General features: G+C 43.7%; 1 long non-coding RNA gene across 1 annotated transcript; it reads left to right on the top strand.

Moving 5' to 3' along the window:
• Positions 1 to 3,699: 3,699 nt before the first annotated feature.
• LOC131329081 (uncharacterized) lies at positions 3,700 to 17,895 on the top strand. Its single transcript, XR_009200619.1, has 2 exons — positions 3,700 to 4,321; positions 17,667 to 17,895. It is a non-coding gene; the product is annotated as an uncharacterized LOC131329081 (long non-coding RNA).
• Positions 17,896 to 18,261: the final 366 nt, after the last annotated feature.

Genomic DNA, 18,261 nt, shown 5'->3' with positions numbered 1-18,261 from the left:
ATGTGACATTTCTAAGGAAGTAGGCCCATCTATCAATTGGGCTTGAATCTAAGGTGAATCATAGGCCTCAATTCTCTTCGTAATCCCTGTGAGCCCAATCTTGGAAAGAAAACTTGGGCTTTAACTGATTTGGGTCTATTTAGAAGGCCTTATTATTTATTAAGAAATTGGCCTAGACCTAGATAAAGTGCTCGGCTTAATGGGTCAACCCAAGATCTCAGCCAGTCCAGGGCCTGAGTTTATGGAAGTGATATTTTGAGCCTTAATTTGTCTCATCTCCTTTGCAGACTCGATTGCCCTTTTCGCATTCAAAATTGGCCCATTTTGGTAAGTGGTCGATTTAAAAGGCCTTCCAAAGCTTGATACCAACATTCAAGGCCTCCTTTCAACCAACAAATTGATTTCTGGATTTTGGCCAAAAATGGGTGTAAACATTGCCCCCCCACGCCTTGATTTTGTTCGAAAAATTAAGGCGTGTACCAGTTCCATTTTGGCTTCTCTATTGTCGTCAAATCTAAAAATATGTGTTTAAAGTGGAGCTTTTCATGTTCGTTCAGCACCTGATTCTAACTCAAGGAGTCTTGTAAACCCCAACTTTCAATTTAGCCGCTGTTTTTAAATTTCAAGGACATTTGTCCATTCTAGGCACACACTTTTACCTAGAAACAAAAGGAGAGAGGTGTACTCTAGAAATAGTGATGACGATTGCTCCACATGGGCTTTCTCCATTTTCCGAGAATGAAGGGGTAATGGGCGGTTATGACCTCTTCCCCACTAACTCCTCTCATAACTTCTCTTTTTAATTTCAAAGACCCACTTCTTCCTTTTTCCTCTCCCATGACCGAAAACAGTCATTCCCATCTTTAACTCCCCTTCTTCATTTCATAGAGAACACAAGAACCCTAACTTTTGGCTCCTTGCTCCCGCCATGGCTCCCAAGAAACCTCAGTAAAAAACAGCAAGCTTGGCGACCCAGGTCGTGCAAGTGATTGAAAGTGAGGAAACCCCAATCCACACAGAGATCATGGTCTCGCAGACCATAGCGAAATCAGGAATGGCCCTTGGCCCGGCCTTCAATGGTGAGTTCCCCTCTTCTCTCTTTGCGTACTATCCCCTGGCCGAGGATACTTTACCATTCGATTCAGTCTATCCCGACTGGAGCTTCTACCATAAACCAAACCTTAATCGGTTATGGCCTCGGCCTGACAAGGAGTACCTTGCTTGGTTGGACCGAGTATCCGAGGCTAAAGGCCAACTGTGGAAGTCAGTCGGCATCTATGATGCCATTATGCTCAGTAAATCGCCCATAAACATGGACAATGCCCTCTTTTTTGCTTCAGCCCAATTTTGGTCCACAACCATTAATAGCTTTCATTTTAAGGTTGGGATGCTGGGGCCGACGCTACAAGATATAGGCTTCCTTACCGGCCTCTGTGCTCATGGCGTTGAGGCCAACTGCTTTTTAAGCCAAAAGACCCCTGTCTTTGAGTACCCTACTTCCGAGTTTTTGGCTTACACTCATTTTATCCCCTTTTTCCATGGAGAAGGGGATGTAACCGAAGAAGAACATGTGGCTTTTTTACTTTACTGGCTGAACAAGTTTATTTTTTGCGTTTCCTCGAGCTGGGTCACTAAGGATTTCACGGATTTGGCCAAGGCTTTGGCTTCGGGTCAAAAACTAGCCATGACCTCTCTGGTTTTGGCCTACTTGTACAGGGGTATGCATGATCTTTTAAAGAATCGTTATGTGTTTGCTGCTGGTCCCTTATGGATCATGACCGTGTGGCTCTGGGCCTACTTCCCATCCTTGGGCCCAAACCCGAATAAAACCCCAGAAAACACATGCTATGGCCTGCACTTCAGTAACCTTTCTCCTCGAGAACACACATTTGAGGCATGCTTTCGTTACTTTTACACACTAACTTGGTTCCAATGGGCATGGGTTGGATGCCCTTTAAGAGGGACACGGTCCCTATATGGCTCAAGGCCAACCCGACCGAGTTTGAGGAGGATAATGATGACCGCAAGGAAATTTGGGCAAGCTTTTTAATTTCTCGAGACCTGTTGTATGGTTTGAGTGCCCAATCGAAAATTGAGAAGTCCGTAGTTGAGTTTTACAATACTGCTCAATTCGCTCGACAATTCAGCCTGCTTCAACTCATTCCTCTCCCTCCCTACACATCACTAAATGTTAACTTCACACCAAGGCCTATTGTTGAACTAAAATTATTGGAAAAAGTCAGGGACAATTTTAACAATGCCAAGGCTAGCTTTGAACTCCTTCCTTACTCTGAATTCCCCGAGAAATCCGATGAGTTTGCTGCTTAGTGGAAAGGCTATATCAAACCTTTGTTTTTCAAGTCTGTGAAGGAAATTTTGAAGGAGATAGCCCTTCCGCCCCCTCCTAAGCCCAAGAAAGATAGTTCTAAAGCCCAGACAACCTCTGCAACCTCTTCAAAAAGGAAGGGTAAGCTCTTAGTCATTGGCCTTACTTTATTCTATTGCCACCTATCTTTGCTTTGATATTTCTAATTGGCACAGGCCTTGAAGAGGAAGAAGTTGAACAACAGAAACAGGCCACCAAGAAGGCTAAGACGCTTTTTGGATTAGCCTCAAAGGCCACGACTGAGAATGGTCACCCTCCAAAGGTATCTCGATTCTTTTGCCTTTACTGTTGTTAATTTGTAGATTTTGAGTTTTTATGCCTCTCAAACCTTGTCTAGGTCACCAAGGCAGCCACTGCTGGGCATACTAGGGGAAGTACCACCAAATCCCTAGACAAAGAGGGATCTCCCCTATGCCCGTACTCATTCATCTCATTTTGCCTTTTCCCTTTTATGTCTTACTTACTCGGCCTAATCCACTTTTCTTTTTCGGAATCAGTCCACTGGAAAGAGTACTGGCAGTAAGGCTATCAAACCTGCCCTTCCTAAGATACAAAGGTCACAGGTAACTATAAAAAGAAAGGAAAACGGCGTTACCTCTATTGAGGAATCAGATTCTAGTGCCCCGTTGTTCATGTAAGGCGGCATTTTTTCCTTAGGTCCTTAACTCTAGCAACTGTTGATGCTAATGCCACGCTGGTCTTGGCAGTAGCTCGATGATCCCAACTCTTCAGAAAAACTTAAGGGCTCTAAGGGGGATACTCATACCACCTTTTCTTCTTAAGAGACGCCAAAAGCGCCATTGCCTGCCAAGAAGAAACCCATCCTCCTTGACCTTGACGATGAGTCTTTTGATAAGTTTTTTCAGACCGTGGAAGAATTGGTCAAGCCCACAGTTTCGGGAACCTCTGGCAGTGGAATTGGGTCATCAACCCCAACATCATATACTCTCGAAGAGATCAACCGAGCCAAAGAGGTTTTGAAAGTAGCCCTAGGCCTAAGCATCGATTCCGCTTTCCACCAGGACCATTACTCCTCAATCCGGAAATCGATGAATGTTCTAGTCAATTCCCAAGCCTTGGAAGGGAATGTTGAACCCGCCCTGCATTCTTTCCTTCGTGATCTCCCTAATTTAAAGAGGTCATATGAGTTGGCCACAGAGAGGCGTACCCTTGCCTCCTCCAAGCTTGCCAAGATTGAAGACCTGCAACAAGAACTATCACAGGGGTTCAGAGCGCGGGACCAGCTGAAAACAGAGATTGGAGAGGCCAAATCTGTAACGACTCGGATTTTTGCCCTTTTTTTTTAAATATAAATTTAAAATGTTAAATACTAATTCAATAATTAGTTAGATTAATTAATTAAAATACATTATTATGTGTATAATTGATATTACTTAGAAAATCGTATTCGAAATATATTATACTTTAGAGATATACATTCATCACTTACCCTTCCTATCTAAATGCTAATTAAAATTCTATTGAAACTAATCCTCCACTTCCCTCTCACACTCTACCACCTCCATCCTTATCTTCCAAACTTGCATCTCACCTTCCTCCACTACTCCTTCATATTAGTTCCCCACCTCCCTCCAATTTCTCTACAAAAACCAACTCCCACACTCCACCTCCCATGTTTTCCGTACAAAAATAAATTCCCCCACCCCCCCTATTATTTTCGGCAGAGAGAGAGAGAGTTCACCTCCCCATTTCCCATTTCATTGGCCGAGAGAGGGAGATAGAGAATATCATCATCCAATACCTTCTTCTTCTCTTGTTTTCTTTTCTTTTCTTTTGTTGAGAGAGTATTGGAAAAGAAGCAGCAAAAGGAAGGAAAGAAAGGAGAAAAAGAAGAAAGAAGAAGAAGATCGTCGGTTGCTTCCGCCGATCACCTCCATTTTTTTTTTTAATCCTAGCTAGAACTCCACGATCTAGGTAGATTTTTCTTTACCCCTTACCTCTAAGTATATTATAAAATTTTTATGTGTTATATTATCTGTACAGAAGCCCAATTGACAAAACATATATTTTACAAAAAAACATTCAAAACCCATACTCGATGTCGCGGCCGCAACCCATGAACCTCACGGCTGCTATCTTCGATAACGCATCCGAGATGTTCGTCTTGAACAATTCTATTTTTAAGATCTTAAAGTTGATTACTGATCATTCATGAAATGTGTTGTTACTAGTAAATTGTTAATTACTGATCCATGATTGTTTGGTACTAGATTAAATAATGTATTGATAAGATGACAGGCATGTGTATAAAGGTTGATTAGTATAATTTTGTCAGTAACAAGCCTATATATTTCTCATGTTTCGGAACTACATTAAAAATAAAAAAAAGACTTAAGAGAATACTCATATTTAGAAACTGTAACTAACTCATTTATAAAGTAGCTGGTTTAGGAAATTAGTGAAACAAGGAGTCTATTAGTATGAACTAGTGAGACTAATGATAACTGGTAATATCACTCCTAAAATCATGCGCCGTATATAAAAATACAAAAGAAGTGAGGAATAGATATTATCACACACTTTAATTATAAGATATGATTTTGCTAAGGGAAAGCTTAGGAATAATGAATTTAAGTATCAGTGTCCATGGAATTTATTTGGAAGGAAAAAGGTATACTGTAGGAAGAAAAACAAAACTTGAAAAGTTCAATACTAGTTATCTTCTCTAGGAGTCAAACTATTAAAATCTTAAATAAAAATAAGGAAAATCTACACTTCATTAAACACAACTTCATACATGGTCGGATTAGCAAAAAGAGTGATCATTTTGCAAAAAAACATTATGTCCTTGTCGAACCCTAAACTTGATAGTTATTAGTAAGGTAACCCAAGGTTTACGAAATAACTGTTCAATCCTCAGATAATAGAAATTACTAAAATGAACCTATGTGCAAAATCCTAATGAAACCCAAAAGTCATAAGGACAAATCCGAATACTTCATGTGAAATTCTTCTGCCTTTTGAACTGTTGATACTGTTATGTTTCTGTAATTTTTTTTTTATGAACTGTTGTTATTGTTGATCCACTTGCAATTACTCTGGCATCAAAGCATATTGAAATCGTTGAGAGGTTAGTTTGGACTTAAGCTCACTGGAGGTGGGTGTACGGTGGTTCAGTTACCCTGTGTATGTGGTTATATTATGATCTGTTTACTCCTGATTTGAAATGATTGCTTTGTTGATTTAACTGAGAACATAGAAAGGTCACTAGAGAAATTATGTAGATGTTGTCATGGTTAACGAAAAAAGGAAACAGATGAAAGGTTGTGGGCTTAGCAGGACCTCGGAGGTGGCCTGGCAGGACCTCGTGTTATCGGGGGTAGCCTGGTAGGACCTTAAGGGCAGCCTGAAAGACCCGGTGTAACTAGGGTGCCAAGCAAGACCTTAGGGGTAGTCTAGCAGGACCTCTGGTATTGAGGGTAGTCTGGCAGGACCTCTGGTATTGAAGGTACCCTAGCAGGACCTTGAGGGCAGCTTGATGGACCTAGAATTGTGAGAGTAACCTACTAGGACCTCGGGATATTGAGGGTAGCCTAGTAGGACCTGTTGTAGGGGGATGAAAACAATTGACGCTTCGGATCAACTGGATTGCAACGGCTTATTCGTGCCTCTTCACCGGAACCCTAGCTCGACGTCTGAACCCTAATCTGCAAAATAGACAGGGGGTGAGTGCACCTTTGCCTCTCGTGGCAAAGGCCCTCCGATGCCTTTGTTAGTATCACGTACTAGCAGTTAAACCCTAATTATCAGTAGGAAAGCAATAATAATGCAACGTATTGCGTACCTCTCACCTCTAGGTTTTCCTCATATTTATAGATTTATGGATGCTTGCTGTCCAAGCATCCTTATTGCCATAGGATTCCTAACTCGTATAGGAAACCCAGGATATCAAAGAGTCTCGTTCCCTTTATCAGTTTATGGAAAAGAGTCCTTTTAGGATTCTTTTCCTTTAAGAGCCGAACATCCCATACTCGTTGGGTATCTTTCTCAGATCCTATATTCTTGGGATCTTTATCCCTATATGAGACATGACTATTCTGGAATCTTCCAGAGTATTCTCTCTGCTCCTACTCTCGATTGGAGTTCCATCTTTGTTCGGCCGTCTCATAGCCGAACAGACGGCTTGGACCAGTTACCTCACATGTAACTGGTCCTTGAGCCCGTACAACCTTCCTGGACCATTGACTTCTCATGTCACTGGTCCATATTGCCGAACACTTGTTTAGCATGATGACTGTCCTGTCTATATTCAAACTATGGTCCTACGTACCATTTATTCGGATATCGATTGCATTGTTTTCAACCCGTGATCACTCGTATCACGTGCTAGGTTTTTTACTACATCTGTTTGGCTGTATCATAACCGAACAGTCTGCTTGAAGCCATGACTTCTCATATCACTGGTCCATATCGCTGTTCACCGAACTGCCCGGCGATAAGTCCAGTCGTATTTACCTCGTGTTCCCAAACATCACGTGTTTGGTAACTAAATGTATCTGCTCGGGAATACCTCCCTACAATTGCTCCCCAGCTTCATGTATTTACCACTGTTCGGGGGTAATATATGACGCTTAGAAACAGAATTCTATCTAGACCAAACTCTTTTGATCCCGTGCAGTCATGATTTCAATACTTCATTGATGCCTTTTGGCGCCTATGTCATTATACCATTTCGGGGTAAACGACTCCACGTGGCACGTTTTCGTGTGCCTAGCATTAACTTCGAACTGACGTTCTATGAAACGGCGTCAGAACGGTTTCTGCTTTCCGTTACTTTTTCCTGTAACGGTGTGAGAGGAGACGTTTCGTCTCCGTCTCTCACCCCTTAACCCCTGAAAGAGCTCTCTTTGGGTTTTTACCAAAGATTTACACGCACTCCTTCTCTCTCTAGAAACCAGGCGAAAGCATCCCGCTATCCGCCATTGCCGCCACCTGCAAATTCAATTGCATTCAAGGGAATCGTCACATTTATTCTTGTAAGATTCTCGTTCTTACTCCATTTCGTCTTCTTAGGCTTCCCTCTGAGATCTCACTCTCAGATTCGTGGGTCGTTTTTCTAGGGTTTCAATTACACCCTTTTTCAGTCTTTCTTCTTTCCTGGGTATACCCATGGCTGACGATGGTGAGAATCCTTTGAGACCCAGTAAATTTAGGAAATTATGTGAGACCCCTACTGCCATGGCGGCATTTAGGAGGGAATATAACGTTCCAGAGAACGTTGGTCTCGAACTCGCCCCCCTGGGCGCAGATAGAGACGGAGGTTCCTGGGATCGAATGTGTATCCCCATTGTTGCCATCGTCGAAGGTGGAGTTCGATTTCCTCTTCACCCACTACTCCGTCAGATCCTAAACTGGTATCGTCTCACCCCCATGCAAGTATCAACAAACGTCTTTAGGCTGATAATGGGTGTAATAGCTTTGAATAGGATTCTGGGGACCCAGTTAGAAATTTGGGATATTCAGTGGTGGTACAGTATTGTACTAAACCCTGACTATAATACCTACTATTTCAAAGTTAGAAGGGCAGAAAAGCGCTTCGTGCTCAATCTGCCAGATTCTGCTCGTGACCACGAGATCGACTTCCTCTATGTGACTGGAGCATTCGAGCCCTTAGGGGAAGATGGCCAGGTGATAGGGCTCCATTGCCCCCACATATGGGGTTATCCACGTATGCTCTTGCTTTTTATCTTTTGCAATTTCTTCATTTACTGCTTTCTCGTAGCTTTCTCATGAACTAAATTGGTTTTTCAATTTGAAACTTGCAGCTGAAAACGTTAACAAACGTCCTAGACGTGAGCCGAGCTACATCCGAGCAGGGGACATTAACAGGATACTAAAGTATACAGGAGAACCAGGAACCCGAACAGCTGGTCGGGGTCGAGACGCTGATATACTACTGGGATACGATCCTTCGTACAGAGGGGTCATTGATAGAAGACTTGCTCATCCTAGTACCAGTGCTGCATCCACCTCAACTGCCCCTCAAGAACGTATCTCAAGACTTCAAACTGGGGTTACTGTTGCTGGCCTACCTGGTGAAGTTCCCATTTCAGAAGGCGTGCCACTTCCTCGTTTGAGACTCAGAAGATCTTCTCGTGGATCAGTCTCTAATCAACAACAATCCGAGCAGCTGATTGCATATCGTGATACCAGCCAGTCTTCTTCTTCTGGTTATTCTCGATCCCCTTGTAACCCAGGTACAATGACCCGTCAACCTCTTAATCTCAGCTCCTTACTTACTGTGCCCGCACGAGGACGAGGTGCTACCAACAGGGTAGCATCATCTGGCGCTCCGCCCCCACAACCTCGTCGCAATAGGGGGGGATCAGCAAGATCATCATCTTCTCCTCGGGGGGAGGAAGGTTCCCTTGATGCTGCTAACGCACATCGGGACAAACGGCCGAGGTCTGATGACCCAGCTGATTCTGTCCCACAGGCTGATACAGAAACCCATCTCCCTGTGTCACCAACTGCTCAAGTACTCCCCCAGACATGGACTCCTTCTTTTACTAGGGGAGACCGTCTTGTCCATGTTGGGGATAGTGCTAGTTCATCTGAGACTGCTCTAGCCTTGGCCCAAGGTTTAATGCTCCCTGTTGATTCGCAAAAGGAGTCTCTGTCGTCTCCTGATCGGCTGGTGTCTACTGGTCTTGTTAATGGAATTAAGGTAATGTGACTCAATCTTTTCATATAAGTCTTCATGTATATTTCGTATACCATATATCATATACTGCTACACTTGTCACTCACCACTCGCTGTTTTTGCCAGTTTATTCAAAAAATGGTAACCATGGGGCAAAAGTACCAAGAAGCTGAGGCCGAACAAATCAGGTTGCTAAATGACAACACTCGACTTCTTCGGACAGTTGCTCGGCTTGAAAGAGAAAGAGACAAAGCCAAGGCAGATTTTAATGGTGCTAAAGGCAAGCTGCAAGTTGCCGAAGAGAGCCTAAATCAAGCTTTGTCTGAAATTGACAGCACCAAGAAGGCTTCATATGAAGATGGCTACCAGAAGGGTTATGATGCCACAACCGCCAGTTACGTGGAACAGATGCCAGCTTTACAGGACCAGGTCTGGATTGCCAGCTGGGAAACCTGACTTACAAAACTAGGGGTTGCTGAGGATTCACCCTTCTGGGTTGAGAACGAGCTGCCTAGCACCCGTGTTCAGAACATCGAGGACATTCCAGAGCCAACAGAACATCCAGAGGAAGACTTTGAACAGCAAATTGAAGAATTTGCTAATGCTGAGGAAGATATCCCCACGGATGTGGTCCCTACTGAAGCTCCTGCTCGGGATGTACCTGTTGAGCCCATTAACCTGGAAGAAAATGTAGTCGAAGATGGTGCCAATACTGACATCAACACTAACACTCCTGAGGTCCAGAATGTGGATTGATTTGGTAAGTATAAGAATTGTTTTGGTTGCTGGTCCTGCGTGACCATAAGCATACTTTGGCCCTGTGAGGCACCTGTTCAGTTTGAATACTTTGTTAACACAGGTATTTGGCCCTTCGTGGCATAACCTTATGTTTTGCTCGGCATCCTTTGTTGTTGCAGCTGCAATGTTTCAATCTAAGTATGTCGTATCATTTGTTTGCATAAGTATTTCGTACTTTTTAGCAAATCTTTCACGCCTGTCAAGTTTCACATACTTAAATTTGTTTAAGTGTCACGTACTTCAAAACATTTGTTTCCCAGTGTCTCGTACTGTTTTAAGTACTTTACAAGTGTATTCATACTTGTTAAGTATCACGTATTTAGAACATCACACAAGTGTCTCGTACTTGTGTTTCAGTTTCACGTACTGAACTAAATGTGGCTTACATTTAAGTCAAGCCAATATAGGTTCTCAAGTATCACGTACTTAAAACACCATATAAGTATCTCGTACTTTGAACGTCCATACAAGTATTTCGTACTTGTATTTGTTTAAAAGTAAACATACAAGTGTTTTCATACTTGTGTTCAAATGTATACCCAAGTTTCACATACTTGAAATTCTATACAAGTGTTTCGTACTTGTATTCGTTAAGTGTCACGTACTTAAAAATGTATAATGCTTTTAAGTTTCACATACTCAAAAGGTATGCCCTGCTCCCCAATACGAATAAGGAGAACCAAACTCGTAGTTCGTATTTAAATACCACAACAGTTTTTCGAAGTGATTGTATTCATAATCTGTAAAACGCAAGAGGGCGTTACTCGTACCCTTTGCAAAAACAATCAAAACTAGAACAAAGGAATTATATTCGTAATTCCCACACAATCACGTAGTGTAAATCCAAAACAGAATTTAATACTTCTAAACAAAGAACTTTCGTAAATTATGAACATTCCAAGGCCTCGGAATTGGATCACCATCCAGATCAGCCAATCGATAGGCTCCGATGCCCACAATCTCAGTTACTCTATACGGGCCTTCCCAGTTGGCCCCCAGTTTGCCCTCGTTAGCCACCTTGGTGTTGCCGAGCACTTTTCGTAGCACGAGGTCCCCAACACCAAATTCTCGAGGGTGAACATGCTTGTTGTAGCTTTTCATCAGTTGTTCTTGGTAAGAAGCAAGATGTACCAAGGCTTTTTCTCTCCTCTCCTCGGCAAGGTCAAGCTCGATTTGAAGGGCCTTGTCATTGCCTCCACTTTCAACCAAAACGGTCCTGTTGGTCGGCAGGCCTACCTCCAGAGGTATGACAGCCTCTGTTCCATAGGCCAATGAATAGGGGGTCTCTCCCGTAGACCTCCTAGGCGTTGTTCGATGAGCCCACAGGACCAATGGTAACTCGTCAGGCCACTTTCCCTTAGCTTTGTCCAGCCTCTTCTTTATCCCATCTAGGATAGTTTTATTAGATGCCTCTGCTTGCCCATTACTCTGAGGGTAGGCTGAGGTGGAATAAAAATTTCTTATTCCATATTGGGCACAAAAAGCCTTGAATTTCTTCTGGAATTGGGATCCATTGTCTGTAATCAATGAATAAGGGACCCCAAAACGAGTGATGATGTTTTTCCACACGAACCTTTCTATCATAGGCTCAGTGATTTTGGCCAGTGGTTCTGCCTCAATCCACTTTGTAAAATAGTCAGTTGCAACAAGCAGGAATTTTCGATTCCCAGTTGCTTTGTGCAATGGACCCACGATATCCATCCCCCATTGAGCAAAAGGCCAGGGACTTGTTAATGGCACCAGATCTTCAGCGGGTGTTCGAATCATTGGTGAGAACTTTTGACACTTCTCACAAATCTTTACATACACCTTTGCATCTTCTTGCATGTGTGGCCACCAGTAGCCTTGAGTAATTGCTCGGTGGGCAATAGATCTGCCTCCAGCATGGCTCCCACATGTTCCCTCGTGGATTTCATGAAGGAACTTCTGTACCATCTCAGGATGTACACATAGCAAATAGGGACCCGTAAAGGATTTCCTATACAACTTACCCTCTGGGGACAGCCAAAACCTAGCAGATTTGACTCTTATCTTGTGGGCCTCCTTTTTATCAGAAGGGAGTATCTCGTCTCGTAAGAACTCCATTATTGGGTCCATCCAACTTGGTCCTTGGTTCACGTCCAAGACCAAGTCTACACTCCTCCCAATGCTCGGCTCGTTGAGGTATTCTACTGCCACCCTTCTTTTAAACTCTGTTGGTACTGCTGCAGCCAACCAAGCTAAAGAATCTGCATGAGCATTCTGTCCAGAACTTATTTGCTCAATATATACCCTCTCGAAAGTATCAAGCAAGTCTTTTGCTGCCTGCACGTAGGCTACCATCTTTTCATTCCGAGTCTCGTACTCTCCGGACAGCTGATTCACAACAAGCTGGGAATCACAATACACCCTGACCCGTTCTGCTTTAAGGGTCTTTGCACTTCTTAACCCAGCCAAGAGTGCTTCATATTCAGCCACATTATTCGATGCACTGAATCCAAGCCGAACAGAGAGTTCAATGAGAACTCCTTGAGGAGGAAAGAGGACAACTCCAATTCCAGAACCAGTATTGCACGCTGATCCATCAACGAATAACTTCCATTCTTTGGGATCCTGTTCGGCTACGGGTTGATCCTTCAAGGATGATGTCTTAGCTGCCTGTTCCTTTCTCGTAGGAGGCAAAGGAGCAACAGTGGGGGAAAACTCTGCCACAAAATCGGCCAACACTTGGCCTTTAATTGCTGTGCGTGGCTGGTACTCGAGATCATACTGACTTAACTCTACGGACCATGTCGAGATCCGTCCTGAGAAATCTGCCTTTCGAAGCAGTGATTTTAATGGATACTCAGTATAAACCACAACCTTATGGCTTTGGAAGTAGTGTGGCAATTTCCTGGTTGCTGTCCTAAGTGCCAGGACAAGTTTTTCTAAAGGCAGATATCTTGTCTCTGCACTCAACAACGTCTTGCTAACATAATAGATGGGGATTTGTTCGATCCCCAAGTCCCTCAACAAGACTGCACTTACTGCATGCTCGGAAACAGCTAAGTACAGAATTAAAGACTCACCAGGCTGTGGAGTTGACAACAGTGGGGGCTCGGCCAGGTACTTCTTCAGGTCCTGGAAAGCTTGTTCACATTCTGCTCCCCATTCAAATCCCTCCCTTTTTTTTAATAACTGAAAAAAGGGTCTGCATTTGTCGCTTGACCTGCTGATGAATCTGTTAAGTGCTGCTGCCATTCCAGTCAGTCTCTGGACTTCCTTGGTAGTTTTGGGACTCTGTAGTCTTTGTAAGGCATCAATCTGATCGGGATTTGCCTCTATCCCTCTCAAAGTTACCAAATGACCCAGGAATTTTCCTGAACCAACTCCAAACGCACACTTCGAGGCGTTGAGTTTCAGCTTATACTTCCTCAGGATTTCGAACACTTCCCTCAGATCAGAAATATGCCCTCCCTTTTCTCGACTCTTTACCACCATATCATCTATGTAAACTTCCAAAGTCTTCCCGATGAGCTTCTTGAACATAATGGTTGCAAGTCTTTGGTATGTAGCCCCAGCATTCCTTAGTCCAAAGGGCATAACACTGTAACAATATAACCCTCGTGGTGTGATGAACGAAGTCTTCTCTTGATCAGGTTCAAACATAGCAATCTGATGATATCCTCGATATGCATCGAGAAAACTCATTCGCTCGTAGCCAGAGGTTGCATCAACCAATTGGTCAATCCTAGGCAAAGGAAAACTGTCCTTAGGGCATGCTTTGTTCAGGTCTGTGAAGTCCACACAGACACGCCACTTCCCATTCTTCTTCTTTACCACAACAGTGTTGGATAACCACTCTGGGTAATAGACTTCACGTATTGCCTTGGCCTCCAACAAACGATCGACCTCTTCAATCACTGCATCTACATGCTGTACGGCAGCCCTTCATTTTTTCTGAATGATTGGCTTGTGTTGAGGGTCAATGTTTAAATGATGACAGATCACGTCTGCATCCACCCCAGGCATTTCCTCTGGCACCCAAGCAAAAACATCAGTATATTCTTTTAGAAATCTTACCGACTCAGCTTTTTCGTCTGCTGGTAATGATTTCCCAATCAAAAAATATCTTTCAGGATCAATCTCGTTGATCTGAATCTTCTCCAGGCCCTCAACTACTTTTTCAGCCGGGCTTCTGCCAACATCCTCGATGGTTGGTTGATCTGGTACTTCTAGTGTGTGAACATGGTGGACCTTCGGGGCTGTTTTGATGATGGAAATCAAGCATTGCTGTGCCACCTTCTGGTTTCCTTTAAGGACTTCAATCCCATTTGATCCTGGAAATTTCACCATCTGGTGATAAGTCGAGGAGACTGCTCTCATTTTGTGCAACCACGTCCTCCCTATAATCGCGTTATAGGAAGATGGGACATCGACTACCAAAAAGTCTGTTCTTAATACTACTGACCCAGCCCGAACAGGTAGAGTCACTCTTCCCAGGGGCCAAACTGCTCCTGCACCGAACCCAATTAGAGGTGTTGTTGATTGTTCCAAGTCCGATTGGGCCAGGCCCAGCTTCTTGAATGCATCATAGTACAACACCTCTGTACAGCTCCCCGAATCCACTAGAATTCTTTCGATGTCGTATTCCCCAACTCGTAGGGTCACGACCAATGCATCATTGTGGGGTATTTGGACCTCCGCCAAATCATCGTCACTGAATGCCATGCTCTCGTTGCATGCATTAGTCTCTCGCCCTCTCTTGTTTCCCAACCGCATCACGTGCTGATCATGCTTGACTTGTCTTTGCAACAGCCTCACCTCACTCCTTGTATAAGGTGCAGCCAGTCCATGTATCATATGGATCACGCCTTTAGGGTGCTGCTCGTAACCCAGTTCCATGGCCTTCCCTTTCTCTTTAGGGTCCTCCTGGATAAACTCCTTGAGATAACCCCGAGAGACCAAATCATCAAGGTGCCTCTTGTATACCTCACAATCCTCGGTCATATGGCCCCAATCCTTGTGATAACTGCAGTGCCGATTCGTAGCACGTTTTGCATCTTTGTCTCCGCCTAGACTTGGGGGCCATTTGAAATATGGCTGATTCTTTATTCAATAAAGAATCCTGTATATTGGCTCCTTCCAAACCGTAGTGATAGAGAAGAAGGACTTGGGGTCAGGAGTTTGCTTGTCCTTGTATGGCTCTTTCTTAGCCTGCCCGTACTCCCTTCTGTCTTTGTAAGACTTGGGTTCAGGCTTATCCACCTTTTTGGCAGGTGCCTTCTGCTGTTCGGCAACCGTCCTGCCATCCTCACGGAGTATGTCATCCTCCATTCTGGCATGTTGCTCTATCCGTTCCATCAATTTAGCCAAGGTGGCTACTGGATGTTTATTCAATGAACGGCGCAGCTCTCCCCGAACAGGCAAACCAGTTTTGAACGTAGCAATTGCATACTCTTCACTGCAACTTTCAATCTCGTTAAAAGTTTCCCAGTACTTCTTTGCATAATCCCTGATTTGCTCGTTCTCCTCCTGCTTCATGGTGGAAAGACTCTCAAAAGTTTTTGGGGCCTTTCTGGTCGTTAAGAACCGAGCAGTGAATTCTTCTGCCAACTACCTCCATCCTCGTATGGATCGTGGGGCCAACTTATGAAACCAAGATAAAGCCACCTTGCCAAGACTGGAGGGAAACATCTTGCACAAGATGGAATCATCCCCCTCATGCATAAACATGGCCTGTTGGTAATGCTGTATGTGAGCTACGGGATCCGTATTTGTCTCGTAAAGTACGAACGCACCGTGCTTCACTCTGCTCGGCAACCTTGCTTCTTGTAGCCTCTTTGTAAAGGGAGAGGCTGCAATATTACTCAGGGCCTTGCGTGCTGCTTCTCGTGCAGTCACTGTCCCATCCTCTTGCTCCTTTGACTTGTGGGCCGAAGCCTTGACCCAATCAGCATCAGGTCTCTCGTACCTGTCTCGATGATGCTTTCTCGTGTCCTCTTCCTCGGGGGTAGAACTCCGGTCTCTGCTCCTCCTTTTTCGTGAAGAAGTCTTTCTCTCCGGTGTTCGGCTTCTACTTTTTCTTCCCCTTTTTCGTGGAGAAGCTTCGTGACGCCCTCTAACAGGACTTCTGCTCCTTCTTCCTCGTGAAGGATCCTTTCTGTATTGTACCATAGCATACCTACTGCCTCTAGAATTTCCTCGAGACAGGCCAGAATCCTCCGGATGCTCCCTAATTCTTTCCAATTCTCTGATCTCATGCTCTCGTTTTTTAATCAGACGAGCATACACCTCGACTTCTTGCCTCTTCCTATCAAGAACGTCGTCACTATGGTGCACACTCCTGGAGTGCGCGATTGATTCATCCCTTTGATGGGATTTACTCCTTCTCGTGGATCTCGAAGCCGTCTCTCCATCTCCTCTATTTTTGGAGTTATGATGCACGGTAAGGGGTCGGTCCTTACTCGTGTTCCTTCTGTGCCCACCCTGGGGCTTTCTCGGAGCCCCAGGTGGTGATTTGTCCTTTCCCTCATCTAACACATCTTTTGGTTCATGCGGCGTTGCTGGAGTTACTTCCACCATGGTCGTATTTCAAAAGGGAATTCTTTCGTTTCCCACAGACGGCGCCAATTGTAGGGGGATGAAAACAATTGACGCTTCGGATCAACTGGATTGCAACGGCTTATTCGTGCCTCTTCACCGGAACCCTAGCTCGACGTCTGAACCCTAATCTGCAAAATAGACAGGGGGTGAGTGCACCTTTGCCTCTCGTGGCAAAGGCCCTCCGATGCCTTTGTTAGTATCACGTACTAGCAGTTAAACCCTAATTATCAGTAGGAAAGCAATAATAATGCAACGTATTGCGTACCTCTCACCTCTAGGTTTTCCTCATATTTATAGATTTATGGATGCTTGCTGTCCAAGCATCCTTATTGCCATAGGATTCCTAACTCGTATAGGAAACCCAGGATATCAAGGAGTCTCGTTCCCTTTATCAGTTTATGGAAAAGAGTCCTTTTAGGATTCTTTTCCTTTAAGAGCCGAACATCCCATACTCGTTGGGTATCTTTCTCAGATCCTATATTCTTGGGATCTTTATCCCTATATGAGACATGACTATTCTGGAATCTTCCAGAGTATTCTCTCTGCTCCTACTCTCGATTGGAGTTCCATCTTTGTTCGGCCGTCTCATAGCCGAACAGACGGCTTGGACCAGTTACCTCACATGTAACTGGTCCTTGAGCCCGTACAACCTTCCTGGACCATTGACTTCTCATGTCACTGGTCCATATTGCCGAACACTTGTTTAGCATGATGACTGTCCTGTCTATATTCAAACTATGGTCCTACGTACCATTTATTCGGATATCGATTGCATTGTTTTCAACCCGTGATCACTCGTATCACGTGCTAGGTTTTTTACTACATCTGTTCGGCTGTATCATAACCGAACAGTCTGCTTGAAGCCATGACTTCTCATATCACTGGTCCATATCGCTGTTCACCGAACTGCCCGGCGATAAGTCCAGTCGTATTTACCTCGTGTTCCCAAACATCACGTGTTTGGTAACTAAATGTATCTGCTCGGGAATACCTCCCTACACCTGTAAAGTATATCCAGTGAAATTCTGAGTTTGGAACGTGGTGAATACTGCAATGTTGGAATGATTATAGAAGTTGAGATTCTAGAATTTACTTAAGTTGATAGTTATATAATGAAATAAGTTTTGTGCTCTTCGATTCTTACCACCTTTTACTATAAATGTGATTGTTTGTAGAGTAAGGGTTAATGGGTAAGATTTATTTACTGAGTTTCAAAACTCATTATAGTGTCGTTGGACTGGCGTTTCATGCCAGGTAATCAGGAGATCGAAGAATAGAATCCCCTACCAGATGATTAGTACCAGGGTGAGGACCTCCCAGCTGAGGAAGGGGAGTTTGTCGAGCCTTGGATGCCCTACCCTTAGAAGCTCTGTAATTTGGAATAATGTTATTTAAATTTCCAAAAGTTTTATCACATTTGTCAAACCCTGTTTTATTTTTGTTGAGTTGTAAGACAATTAAGTAGTTTTGAATTTAGTATTTGACATTTCCGCTACTAAACTCTGTTTAATAAAATTTTACTTCTTAAATCAGTTTTATGAATTATTAAATCAAATTAAAAATGATTTAATTAACGTGTCTGAAAATCGGGGCGTTACAAAATCAAAGCGTAAAGACCTCCTCTCAACCATCCAGGCATTAGAGCAGCAATTAAGCGAGTGTAACGCCCTTGAATTTTGGCCAGTAAAAATTTCGTTAAATATTTGAATTTTTCTTTTTATTACTTAGATTGCTTGTAATATTTCCTTTTAAATTTCCATAACTTGTCGTAATTACACTTTAGCCCTTCAAAGATCGTTTCTTGACTCTTAAGCCCTACTTAGCAAGTCTAGTTAGCTTCTAACCGGCT

Source organism: Rhododendron vialii, chromosome 6a (genome assembly GCF_030253575.1).
Source record: "Rhododendron vialii isolate Sample 1 chromosome 6a, ASM3025357v1".
Lineage (NCBI taxonomy): Eukaryota > Viridiplantae > Streptophyta > Magnoliopsida > Ericales > Ericaceae > Rhododendron > Rhododendron vialii.
This window is presented reverse-complemented; position numbering and strand designations above follow the sequence as displayed.